The sequence below is a fragment of the Dasypus novemcinctus genome, chromosome 5 (genome assembly GCF_030445035.2).
Source record: "Dasypus novemcinctus isolate mDasNov1 chromosome 5, mDasNov1.1.hap2, whole genome shotgun sequence".
Classification (NCBI taxonomy): Eukaryota; Metazoa; Chordata; class Mammalia; order Cingulata; family Dasypodidae; genus Dasypus; species Dasypus novemcinctus.
In genome coordinates this window covers 116,514,644-116,529,077 of record NC_080677.1, presented here as the reverse complement: position 1 = coordinate 116,529,077, position 14,434 = coordinate 116,514,644, and positions in this window count along the sequence as shown.

The window sequence follows — 14,434 nt, the reverse complement described above, 5'->3', positions numbered from 1 at the left end:
TACAGTAAAGATGGAATATTTCCATCACATCAAGGATCCCTCTTCTTGGCCTTTTATAGCCACACTCTCTTCTCTCCTGTTTTAACTCTCTCTATTCCCTTACAACCACTAATTTTTCCCCAATTCTATAATTTTGTCATTTCTAGACTGTTTTATAAGTGGAATGATACAGTATGCAACCTTTTGGGATTGGATTTGTTCATTCAACATATTTTTCTGAGGATTCATCCATATTGTGTCTGTGTTTGAATAGTTCATTCCTTTTATTTTCTGAAAAGCATCCCATGGTATGGATGTACCACAGTTTGTTTAGCCATTCACCCATTAAAATGTATCTGGGTTGTTTCTAGCTTTTGGCTATTGTAAATAAATCTGTTATAAAAATACATGTACTGGATTTCGTATGGACATGAGTCTTCATTTTTCAGGGATGAATGCCCAGGAGTGCATTTTCTGGGTCATATAGTAATTACATTTGTTTGATATTTTAAAGAAACTGCCAGTCTGTTTTCCAGAGTTGCTGTGTCATTTTACATCTCCATCAACAATGTACAAGTGATCCAGCTATTCCATATTCTCACCAGCATTTGATGTTATCACCATAATTTTTAGTCATTCTGATATGTATGTAGTAATATTCTATTGTGATTTTAATTTTAATTTCCCTAATGGCTAATGGTGTTGGAAATTTTTCATGTACTTATTTGACGTCTTTATATCCATTTCAGTGAAATGTCTATTAATGTCTTTTGCCCATTTTCTAATTGGATTGTTCTATTTTGTTTTGTTTTTTACTGTTGAATACTGGGTTTTAAAAATAAGTTCAAGATACTATTTCTTTGTCAGATATATGGTTTGCAAATATTTTATCCCACACTGTAGCTTGCATTTTCATCCTGCTCATAGGGTCTCTCACAAAACAAATGTTACGTTTTTCTAGTTTTGACAAAGTTCCTTTTTTTTTTTCTTTTCTGGGGTTCTGCTTTTGGTGTCAAATCTATCAGTCATTTTCTAGGCCTTGGTCCCAAAGATTTTCTCCTATTTTGTTTCTAAAAGCTTTGTAGTTTACATTTTACATTTAAGTCCATTGATACATTACAAAATAATTTTTTTCAGAAGTTGTGAGCCTTACATCATGGTTTTTTTCCTATAGTTGTTCAATTATTCCTGCACTATTTGGTGAAAAAGCTTTTCACCCTCCCTTTTGCACTTTTGTAAAAAATCAGTTGGATGTATTTATGTGGGTCTATTTATGGGTTCTTTTTTCCATTCTATTTACCTTTATGTCTGTCCCTTCACAAATACCACACAGTCTTGAATACTGTAGCTACATAAGTCTTGAAATCAGGTAGACTGAATCTTCCCAATTTATTTTCCTTTTTCAAAGTTGTTTTAGTTATTATAGTTGCTTTGCCCTTTCAGATAAATTTTGAATAATCTTATCTATATTTTAAAAATCTTGCTGGGATTTTGATAGGAAAATGTATATCAATTTGGAGAGATGTGACAACTTAACTATGTTGCATCTTTCAGTCTGTGAATACAGTATGTATCTCTGTTTATTTGGATCTTTCAATATTTTTAATCAGCATTTTGTATTTTTCAGCATACAAGGGCTGTGCATGTTTTGTTATATTTACACCTATGTGTTTCTAATTTTTAGCAACTGTGAAAGGCTTTTTAAATTTTAATATTCACATATGCATAGTTATATAGAAATACTGTTGATATTTTAAATATTTATCTTGTATCCTATAATCTTTTATTAGTTCTGGAATTTTGTAGGTTCCTCATGACTTTCTACATAGACAGTCATATTATCTTCAAATAGGATCAGTTTTATTTCTTTCTTTAGGATCTGTGCCTTTTCTTTCCTTTTCTTGCCTTATTGCACTTACTAGTACTTCCAGTACTATGTTAAATAAGAGGGGTGGCAGTAGATATTCTTGTCTTCTTTCTCTTTGATAATTTTGCCTGTAGGATTTTTTCAGATGCTCTCTATAAAATTTTGAGACAATCAAAATTGAGACATCAAGGTGATACTTTCTTCTCAAATCTGTAACATGTTGGTGCTGACTGCAGGTAGTACTTGAAGTTCCTTGGTTTGTAACCCTGCCTTGTATCACATGGTGAAATCCTTTCCTTTCTCTTCCTAACTCTACTGACTTGCAGCTTCTCCCCAGGGCCTTCTCTAATTCTGACTTCTGGTTTCTTTCTCTTTATAAGTCTTCCAGGAATAGATTAAGACCCAACCTCATTCAGTCAGGCCACACCATAACTTAAAGTAACATCTTTGAGGATCTTATTTGTAATGAGCTCACACCTCCAGGAATGTGGATTAAGATTAAGAACATGTCTAAATGAAGGTACATAATTCATTGGTCTTCCAGTACAGTATTCACAGCATTTCAGTCAGAGATCATCTTTGTCATTCCATTGAGGCCTTGAATGTACCACGGTACCTTCAGAACTGTGTTTATCTTACAGAGATGTCTTATAGCATCAAGTCCACAAAGGCTTCAATTTCTTACTTTCTAAAATGGTTGCATATTTCCTAACTTATTGTTCATGTATTTTCTATGATTTGGTGGTAGTGATGTGGAAGTGGAAAACTTTACCTTGTGCTCATTCTGCTATCGTATAATTAAAAAACACCATTGACTTAACAAAATCAATTATCGATGCACCATTTACAGTTTTTAAAATATGCATTTTCTATTTTTATTTTCTAAGGTTAAATTCTTCACAGACCAAGGGCTGGATAAAGGAGGTATATTCATTTTTAGAGTTTTTATTGCAAATTGTCAAATCACTCACAAAAATAAAAATTTACTGGCAAGCCCATCAATAGCATGGAAATAACTCATACTTTTGCCAAGACTAGACATTGTCTTTTTTTAGGTATTTACTAATTTGCTATATAAAAATGGAATCTCTTTACTTTTAATTTACATTTTTATCAATAATGAAAATAAATACTTTTATATATTTATTAGTCTTTAATTTTTATATTTCTGGTTTTGGACTGTCACCTTTTCATGTCTTTGCCTATCTTTTCTTTAGTGGAGCTTCTCTTTTTGCTATTGATTTGCAAAAGCTATTTCTGTACTAAGAATGTTATTTCTATACTAAAGATGTTAGTGTTTTCTGTTGTTGTTGATATATTACACACACAGCAAACAATTTTCAAGTCTTTTAGATTTATGTGTGTTTTTGTAAACTAGATTTTTAAAAAAATTTTCAAAATCCAATAGGACAATCTTTTTAAGGTTTCTACGTTTGATTATCAAAGCTCTGAGTTTCTAAAGCACCTTTATGTTTCTCAGATATGTAAGATGAAAAATTGGAATATAATAATAGCCACTCACTTCACAGGGTATTCTGTAAATGATAGTGTTTGTAAAGAACCTTATCTCTTGTTGAGGTAAATGGACACTATAATATGTTTTTAGCTTCTCACCTTTGAGCATTTCTAACCAAATTGAATAAAATATAAAATAAACCAGACACATTATTCTTCACTTAGAGAGAAAGAACATTAAAATACTTTTTTCCAGCCCTAACAAGGAGGCCAGAAAGAGCAGAAGGAAGAGGTAAGGAAAATTCGAGAGTATCAGGATATTTAAGAGTGTCTCATAGATTATTTGATATCTAGATAATTTAAGAGACTTCCCCAAATTTATGGAAATATTTCCAAATATTTCAAACCATTAAGATTATTATTCCTGCCTTCAGAGAAAGAGACTAAACAGTCTTGCCAAGGATAAGAACTAGTTTTATCTGCCTTTATAATGTAACAACTAAAAAGGCAGTTTTAACTAAGAGTTCTATCATCCCAGTCAAACATCAGATAACATGATTTATGGATTAGCAGAAACACTTCAGAAAGATGTGAATGACTTTCATGTTTTCTTTCATTGTATTCATTATTTATCATTTATGTGAAGCTAATGTATTCATTATCTTCTACTTAGGAAAGATATCCTTTCATACTATAATTGTGAGTGAATATTTCAAAACAGTTCCATAAGTAACCACTGTGATATTTTATTTAAAATTTTCCTTTTCCACATAGTTCCTCAAAGGGTATTCACAGAAAACATCAGAAAGAACCAAAAATTAAAGAGATATTTCATTTCATTTAAATAATACATTTCTGGCACAAGCCAGAGAAACTTGAAGTCATCATGGTTAGCAATTAAATTTTAGATGTTTATGTGAAAATCAAACATTCATGAGAAAGAACATTAGACAAGTCAGTAAATGGCACTCTTGGTCACTCATTGCTCAAGGCAGGCATCTTAACTAATGTAATCATCATTACATGTTGTGCCCGCCACCACTCATCCTCTATAACATTACAAGCTATTTTAAAATCTCAGATCTGATGATATGCCACGGCTCTTTTAAACCAATCCTCAGCTTGGGATAAGGTTCATATCTTCAATGGCCTGTCCACAGACTTCTATCCACCCACTCTGCTTCAGCCACACAGTCCGGAGTAGCCTACTTGCATGTTCCCCTGCTGCCGTACTGGATCTCCAGCATCTAGCACACTGCCAAGTACATGATTTTTGCTCAATAAGCATTTGTTGACTAGATGAAAGAAGAACTAATAACTGGCCCGAGCTTTATTTGACCAATCTGTCAAACCAGACCGTAGTTCTGGAAAAAAAAAAAAAAGGCTGTCTAACCGTTATCTTATTTTTTAGTCCTCGTCATGATATTCTGCTTTTTTAATCCATTGTTTTGGAACTGGAGTCCAAAATTCCTTTTTAAAGTATTTCATGGAAACTGGAGACATGACACTTGTTAGTTTAATGAGCAACCCTTGTTTAACACTTGGAGTCACAGTAAGAAACAGTCCACTTGAAACAGGTAGAGTGAAGAGTTTAACAAATGTACTATGTATGAAGGTGAGGGCAGAGTTTAGGAATTTGGCAGAGAATAGTGCAGTAGTTGGGGACTAGTAATAGTAAAGGGCCATCACAAAGGAGGAAAAGTTACTGAAACCCAAACAGAACCACCTGACACAAGCCAGACCCTCTTATAGAAGGATACAGTTAAGTTGTGATGAGCAAAAAGAACGGACAAATAAATATTCAGATCTTATTTTCCTCCTATTCTCTGAAATTTTGCCAATGTGCCTTGGCTGACTCCACCTGGAAAGTGGAGGCCAAAGCCATGTGTTAATTCAGTGCATACAGGTCAGCTTCCCAGAATCCAGAGTAAGATGGAGAAGGCAGGATGGTATAGAGGGACTAAAGGAAGATAATCGCCAAATCTTGCTACGTGCTGTAAGGAGTCCAGGTGGCAGGACTCTAATAATAACACATGATGAATTCTTTTTTTTTTTTTTTAATTGTGCTTTTTGTGCTAGGCCAGTCTCTTACCTGAGTAGATCTTCATCTATTGCTCACTTCAGCTATCTGTTCTTAGCTTCATGCCATCTATAAGTGAGAACTCTGTGGGAAATCTGCTGCAGTCCTTAGCCCTAATCCATTTCTTCAATCTATTTTCCTTACAGGTCTGACTTTAGTTAGAGTTGAAAAATTATTTCTGACCCTCGAAGCAGTTAGTGTGAAAAATATGATTAGAGCACTTGGGAGTGAGTAAGGAAAATAGAAAACTTCTTAAGTCACCATTTCTTCATCTGAAAAGGGATGATAGTGTCTACCTCGTAAGGAAGTGTCAGAATTAGCTTGGGTAAAATATGCGAAGCTCACATAATGTAGAAGCATTTTGTTTCACCAATATGGTTTCATTGTTGTTTTTAAGACAAAAAGGGTATGTTCTGTTTGAAATAGTCAACATGAGGAGTGTCAGATTATCTGGAAATCTTAAAAGAAATTCCAAGAAGCTCAGCAACTGTAAGGAATGTGGAAGGATCTAAGAAAAATAACTGATCTGCAATTTCAAAAGCTTCAAACTCCTAAGAGGCATACTGTTGTGACACAACACTAGTAAGGGGTCATTATAGAAATGCATTTATTTCTTCCTTGTAGAATTTGTATATTTTTCTTTTTAATAGTGACATATAAGCTGCTTGAACACTAAAATAGGGAACTCGGTCTTAACATGCTCATCTCCCATTGTTTAGAACAGCCAAGAGCTGAAATTCAGGAAGCTGAAATTATGTCTATGTTAAATAGGAACATTACACCGATTTTCCTTATTTATAGAATGTAAAATAGGTTTGTGTTCCTTTATAATCCTCTTTAGTTTACTCAGACTACTTTAATTGATCTTTTTCTGATTTTATTTAGGTTTTCCCAATATCACATTTTTAAGCAGAAAAGATGGATGAATGAGTCTACTCTTGGGCATTCCATTTAATTTCCTAAGTTTATTGTATCTTTCAACTTAATACAAAACATGCAGTATCTGAAATTCCTCCCTAGTACTTTGAACTCCCCATCCTGAACACATAGCTCATTCTGAAATCATCAAATTGGATGAGCTCTAGACAGCTACTTAAAGCATCCATAGATTGCAGATACCAATTTTCAACCTCTAGTTGTAATTATAATCTTCTTATAAAATATTTCAGACAGTCATTTGTTCAATCTTTAAAGTCTTTAGAGCAATGAAATAGGTAGGTCAAAACAAGCACACAGTAATTCCTGAAGTTTTACAGCTAGGCCATGGTAGAAATCAGGACAAGAAATCATTCAACCAGACTAGTGCTCATTCCATGACACCAAACTAAAGATGACCATACGTCTATTGTCTAAGGTGCCATGCTTTGGGGGCTTAAATGAAGAACTATTAGTAATTCAGACCAGTTTGTATAAACCAGCACTGGCCTTTGGAAACCAGATCAAGCACTTTCTCATGTACTTCCTGCTTGTGATTACCCGCTTTCAAGATTTGAGACTGCCTTTGGAAAATTGCTACATTTTACTGAGGCTAGAGTTCCTCATCTATAAAACAAGCATAACAGCCTCTCAAATGATATAGCAAGAATAAAGACAGATAATTCCTATACAAATGGCTAAAAGGCACATGAAAAGATGCTCAACAACACTAGCTATTAGGGAAATGCAAATCAAATCTACAATGAGATATCATCATAAATTTTAGACTGGTTGCTATTAAAAAAACAAAAAACAAACTACAAGTTTTGAAGAGGATGTGGAGGAATAATAATACTCCTCCACATCTCTTGGGAATGTGGAATGGTGCAGCTACTGTGGAGAATGGTTTGGAGGTTCCTCAATGTTAAGTACAGAATCGCCATATAATCTGGCAATCCCTCTACTAGGAGTATACTCAGAAGAATTGAAAGCAGGAATGCAGGCAGATGTATGAACACCATTGTTCATCACAGCATTACTCACAATTGCCAAAAGCTGGAAGCAATCCAAGTATACGTCTATGGATGAATGGATAAACAAAATGTGGTATATACATACAATGGAATATTTACTCAGCTATAAGAAGGAATGAAGCAGTGACACCTATTACAATATGAATGAATCTTGAGAACCTTGTGTCGAGTGAAGCATGCCAGTAACAAAGGACAAATATTGTATGATCTCACAGATAAGAACTAAGGATGTTGAGCAGATTCATAGAGGTAGACTCTGGGAGATAGGTTACTAAGGGATAAAAAGAGAGTAGAGGATAGTGAGTCAATGCTCAATCTGGATAGATTCTATGTCTATTCATATACAAATTGAGCTCCAAATCTCAGCAGAGTTGCACCCAGCACCTACTGTACAGTTCATCGGACTCACCCAGGACAACTAACAAAATGATGATGATGGACAATGCCCACCCTAAAAAGCAAAGAGTATCTACAACTGCAAGCAAAAACAGTAGTACCTTCCATCTGCTCCATGAGGTCTAAGACCCCTCTCAACATGAAGCAGGGCAAGCATCACTATCCCCAAATCCTCAAGACTGAGGAATGAACAAACATAAGGGAAGAATGCAACCTTGGACCAAAGTAAACGTATTATTATTGTGGTAATGGAAGAACTTGTAACACTGATATAAAGATAGTGGTTACCAGAGGTTCTGAGGGGAGAGGGAGGGAAGAATATGTGGAACATGGGGCATTTTTAGGGCGTTGGAATTTTTCTGCATGATTTTGCAATGACATACAGGCCATAATACATTTTGTCAAAACCTATAAAATTATACAATTATGCAAAGTATAAGCCATAATGTAAACTATTGACCATGGTTAGTAGCAATGCTTCAATATTTATTCATGATTGTAACAAATGTACCATCATCATGTAAGATAGTTTTGATAGTGGAAAATGTGAGAAGGAGAGGGGGTGGGGTATATGGGAATCCTCCATATTTTTGTGTTTGTTGTTTGTGTTTTGAGGTACCAGGGGCTAGTGATTGAACCCAGGACCTCATATGTTGGAAGCTGGTGCTCAACCACTGAGCCACATCAGCTTCCCTGAGTTGTTTTTTTCATTTGTTTTTCTTGTTGTTGTCTTTTTTTGTTTTTTTCAGGAAGCATCAGGAACCAAACCCAGAACCTACCATTTGGAAGGCAGGTGCTCAGCTGCTTGAGCCTCTTCTGCTCCTTTCTATATTTTATATGTAAACCTAAAACTTCTTTAAAAATAAGGTAAAAAGGCTATAGACAATTCCTGGGATATAAAATGAGCTAGATCAATATATCATTAATGTTATTTATTCATGTGATATAGATGATATGAGCATAATGATTCTTTATAGATTCTTCAAGTAAAAAACAAAATTAAAGTTTTTGAGCCATGTCTCAAAAGAAAATAATAATTGCATCCTGGATGTTTTGAAATTAATTATATTTTCTGAAAAGTGGTCTTGAGGGTCCAGAAGTCATATTTGTTTCAGTGAAGCACCTGCTGGGCAAATGGGATGCCTAGGGCTCTCCAAGGTGTAGTTGGAAAATCCGTGGAATCTTTAGTCTTTATTATAGTTTTCCACTATAATAAATGCATAAACATATAGCCTTTATTGAGAGCACCACTGTCAGGCATTCTGCTAGAAACTTTTCAAGCTCTAAGAAGAGAGAAAACAGTATATTATGAGAAAGTGTCTTAAGTGGACACATACAGATATGGTCTTTGCATTTACAATGCTTACAATTTATAGGAAGAGACTAATATTATTCAAACAATTCCAAAAATATGAATAAAATTGCAGCTATGAAAAATTCATGTAAGAGCTGTAGTGGGTGTGTGTGTGGAGGGGTGTTGACTTAGTCAGGAACGTTGGGGAAGACGGCATCCCCAAACTGAGATTTGAAGGATGATTAGGAGTTAATCAGGTAAAGAGAACTGTGATGGTTAGGCTATTGTGTCAACTTGGCCAGGTAATGTTGCCCAGTTGTTTGGTCAAGCCAGCACTGACCTAATAGTTACTGTGAGGATATTTCGTGAACTTAAATAATTAGTAGGTTGATTGTATCTATTGATGAATACATCTAGAATTGCCTGAGGAGATTGCCTTCAGCAATGAGAGACCTCTAATCCAAACAATTGAAGGCCTTAAAAGGAGAAGTGATGATTTCAGCAGGCAAAAGAGACCATTTCCACCTTTACTTCTGCCACCTAACATCTCCTGGAGAATTCCTCGAAAACCTTCACCATGTCCCCAGCTTGCAGCCTGCACTATGGAATTTGGACATCATCATATTTACAGATCTCTCCTGTTGGTTCTATTTCCCCATGGAGCCCCTAACTATTACAAGGACTGATGACAGTTTTCTAGGCAGAGTCTATACAAATGATCTTTTGGCAGGAGGGGGTATGATAAGGACAAGTGAGACTGGAAGAAAACAATGTGGCAAGAGCAAGGAAATCATGTGGGAATGTGTTGTGAGGTGAGAATGGAGAGAAGGAGGGTGGGAGTCAGTCCATGACATATTTGTGGGCCAGATAAAGGAGTCTGGACTTTGTCAAAGAGGGAATCATTGACAGATTTTAAAAAGGGAAATGACATGTTCATATTTTTCCTTCTGAAAAGATCACTTGTTGCAGTGCAGATGGATGGGATGGGGGTCAGAGTTGATGTGGCAGCTCTCAGTAGGGAAAGGCTTTAGTGAAAATAGGAGAAGTAGATATATTTGGCAGGCATTTATTTATGACGTAAAGTTGGAAGGGCTTAAAAGGTGATAAAAGGTGAACAGCAAGGACGGTGACTTGGTTTCTCTTCTGCAGCTGAGTACTGAGTGGATGATGATGTAGGCAACAGCTGAATAAGGCTAATGTTATAGGTGAGATCATGACTGCAGGTTTGGATGTGGGGAGTTCACAATATGTTTGAGTTGTCCCTGGGGAGTGCTGAGGTAGGTAGGAAGTAATTTATACACATTTGGTGCTCAGAAGGACTACTGGATGGGGATAGTATTTAAGTTGTGTCACTTTTAAGATGATAATAAAAGCTGAGCTTATAGATGAGACCAGGTTAGAGGAGAATAGTACGATCAGAGGAGAACATACTCAAGCTGAAAATGCCTATTGCTGGAAAGGCGGAAGCAGTCTTTATGACCAACAAGGTGGCTATAGGGAATTCCTCTTTTAACATAGAGGTGAGACTAGGTGGCAAATGAGGTTCTGACTAATTCCAGGAATCTAAGTTTAAGTGTCTGAAAATATCCGAATGAATCATTTACTAGGGCTGGAGTTGGCATCATCTCATTGACAAGAACACAGCTTTAAGTCACTGCTTACTTATCCTATGTTTAATTGAGAACTTCTGGTGTTAATAAGCATGGGTTTTGCCTTGCTTCTTCTTGCTTAGGGAGAGGAAAGGAATTGTACATCAATGCCCTAAAGTCAATTCTTTGGGGAAAATACCAAAACAGGAAAGCTGTCCTACACATCTAATCCATCAAGTATAGTTCTAGAAATCTGAGCAGCTTCCCAAATATGGATTATCCTGCATCCAACACTTCAGGGATTTGGGAAATGGAGAAGGGGAATAGAAAGAGTATTCTGAAGCAATTTTCATCTGGTAGGTAGAGAAGGTGAAATAGAAGTTTACAAAGGTAAAGTCAAGCTCCCACTAATTTGCATTGTAATTAGTATTTTAACAAGTGAGGGAGTTCCACTAGTTGTAATACTTTCTTAAAAAGTACCCAGGAGTACCCAGATTCTGACTTTCAAGATATTTACAAACATGTACTGAACATGATGAATTATATTTTAAAAAACCAGTTTATTATATTTCTGACTGATGTAATGCTTCATTTAGGAATTTAGCTCACCAGAAACAAATCCAAGAACATGGCACGTAATTGTTATTATCTTCCAACAATTTCCAGGGCTTGGTACCTATTTCCTCAGCACCGAATATGGTAGTTGGAATGTCTTTTCATACATGCATTGTCAAAACTTAAGTCCACACTCCTCTGGTATGTTGAATATTTTCCATTGGTACATACCTCATTGCTTATACTTCTGAATCATTTCCATTAAATTCCTATTACTGTCTCTTTAAATATGTTTCTTTTCATTTCTAAATAATATACTTAAAATTGCAGACATACAAATATATGAACTTATAGCAATGCAATATATAGAGACTTTAGAGACCCTATCAAAATTATGCTTATGTAATTTACATATTAAATATGTCTTCTTCACAAATACAATCTTCAAATATTCCAGTGTGCACATTTCCTTTATTAAATAATATCACTATGTAATTTTGAATTCACATATGCTTAGGTAACTTGGAAATGCTTTTACTCTAGCATTTCTTTTTAAAAACTAGGACTCTACACTGTGTGTGTAATTTCTTTCCAATCAATGTTATACTTCTTACTCTTAAATAAAAAGGAAAGCAATGGAAAATTAAAAAAAGGAAAATATCAGGTTCCTTTCTCATAACTGAGGTTTTTAGGAATAATTATCACTAATGCAACCATATAGTCCTAATTTGGAAAAATTATATTAAACATATTTATCTTTACTTAGGTAAAGAATATTCTATGTCTGTTAAAACTGGCTTCCTTTCTCATCATGTAGAAGACTAAATGATTTTACTTGCTGGATCCTCAAAGCTGGTGATAGTATGGAATTTCTTATCTATGCTCTGTATTCAGCAAAGGGCTTGGCAAGCTTAACTCCTTGATTTAGAGGCAATATTTAATCATGAGAAGTTCCCAGCTGGTGAGCATGCAAGCTTATGTCCTCACAGGGGCTTAAAGGTCTTGTTTAAAACATTATGTTGCTATGTCAGAGCTCTTCGCAATGGCAACAGTGGAACAGCTTCAACTACCTTGTGAACAAACTGTAAGAGAGTGCCAATTGCTACTTTGGAAATCAGTCCTATGTGGTTCAGAAAGAACTACATGTGGAAACCGTCATGTATATGGAATAATTTTTCATTTAGAGTTACATTTTTGCCCTTCATTCACACTTTTGCTGAGTTGTTTTGTTGTGATATGTGATGTGTCTTTCAGCAGTCTCTTAAAAATAATTATGCTTTATTAATACATATCAATAAAATTGATTTGTTAGCAAAAAGAGTGAAAAAATTTAATTCCTTTTGCATTCTGGAATAACAATGTCAGGTACATTTTTTGTGCTTTCCTCTCAAAATGTTCATAAAAATTACCTTTTAAAAACTTTAGTGATAACCTTCTTTAGCAAAAACACTTGAGAGAGATGAAGAAAGTGAACATAAGAAAAAACCAAATCAATATAAAGGACCCAGAAAAAAAAAAAAGAAGTTATAAAAATGTAAAACTGTCCTGATTGTTTTTCCTTTTAGAGTTTAAGGAGATGTGTTTTCGTTTGTTTGTTTTACTTTGCTTTGATATTTCCCAGGCTGGGTCTTCATTTTTTATTGCTCCTCTTTCATTCTTAATTTTATTTTATTTATGAGTAATTTTATTACTCATAAGTACTATTACTATTATTATTTGCCTTGTAAACAACTTGTTCAGATCAATGCCTGGCCTTTAAATGATCCTCTTTACTACTTTATTAAGATATGGATATGGTGAGATCTTGAGAAAAGCAAAAAGGATCTGGTTGGAAACTCTTACATTCTCTGCAAGATGGAAGCTGCATAACTGACTTCCTTGATTATTATTAATTCATGATACCAGACATTTTGACCATTTGATCATCTCTTGCATATTCAGAAATAACTATCACTCCCAATGAAAAAAGTCTGAAAAGAATGCCTAGGAGACGTTTTGGAAGAAATGTGCTGAGAAATCACCACTTTTTCCTCTTCTCAGCTCTATTGATTGTCATGCCACTATTACAGTATCAGTTGTACAGGCATTCATTTATAGATGTGTCTTCTATGAGATACATAATCTGAGATTATGATATATTTATTAGCTCTCAGCCTGCTTTCTCACTACTGCCTCATGTGATCACTGACATGAAGTGAAGTGATGGCCTTCAGATAACTAGAATACTATTGGCACTGACAATAAATTGAAATTAATGTGATCCTAACAGCTGTGGGAAAATTCCATAGTGAACTGACCATAGTGCAAAGCGAAGACAGTAGAGTTTTTTCTTCAATACCGCTTGGCTGAAACTGAGAGTTCAATGCCTTTTCTAGCAAAATTCCAAACACTGTTTGAAGTAATAGTAGTTTTATGCCTCTGGGCACTGTTAAGGTATACAAGGTGAGACTTGCATATGTCCATACACATGTATGTGTACAATTTTGTGTGTCTGTACGTGCATGTGCTTATGAGTGTGCTGATGTGTATTTGTATACTTGAGAAGGTGTGTTCGTGCATGTGTCTGTGTGTGTATGTGTTAAGGACAGGTTGCTGAATCACTTCTATGGTGCAAACATTTTTTACTTGACAGTAATTCTAAACAACAAAATAACTAAATGATTATTTTTCATGCTCATATGGGGAAATGTGTTTTCATATATGATTTATGCAAAAATATATGAGGTAGGTGATCACATAAAAAAAAGTGTGCTTAAAATATCTTCTTAGTGAGATATCACAGAGTACAACTTCGGCTATTGATGTCTTTAAACATGGACATGCTAATGATTCTTTAAGGTAATTTACAAATATGCTAGTTTTTAAATGGCTGGTGTTGAGACAATGGCATTAAAATTTCCCGAGACACAAAATATGAGCAGCCCTTTGTAAGTTAGCACTGAAATTTAAGTCTAAAAAAGCCTTTCCTGTGATAGTGTTTTAAATGTAAAATTTTGTCATCAATAATAGATGTTTTGCTAATTATCATGTTTTGGTGACAATTTGCACTAGATTATAAAAGTCAGTGATCCTTATCAGGATCACCTGGGAACTTGTTAGAAATGCAAATTCAAAGACCTCAACTCAGAACTACTGAAACAGGAAGTCTGGGTGTGGGACCCCAACTTCCTGAGTTTCAATAAGCCCTTATGTGAATCCATTGCAGGCAAAAGTTTGAGGACCACTAACTTATAATGAATGTAATATGGTCCTAATAAGGATACACACATT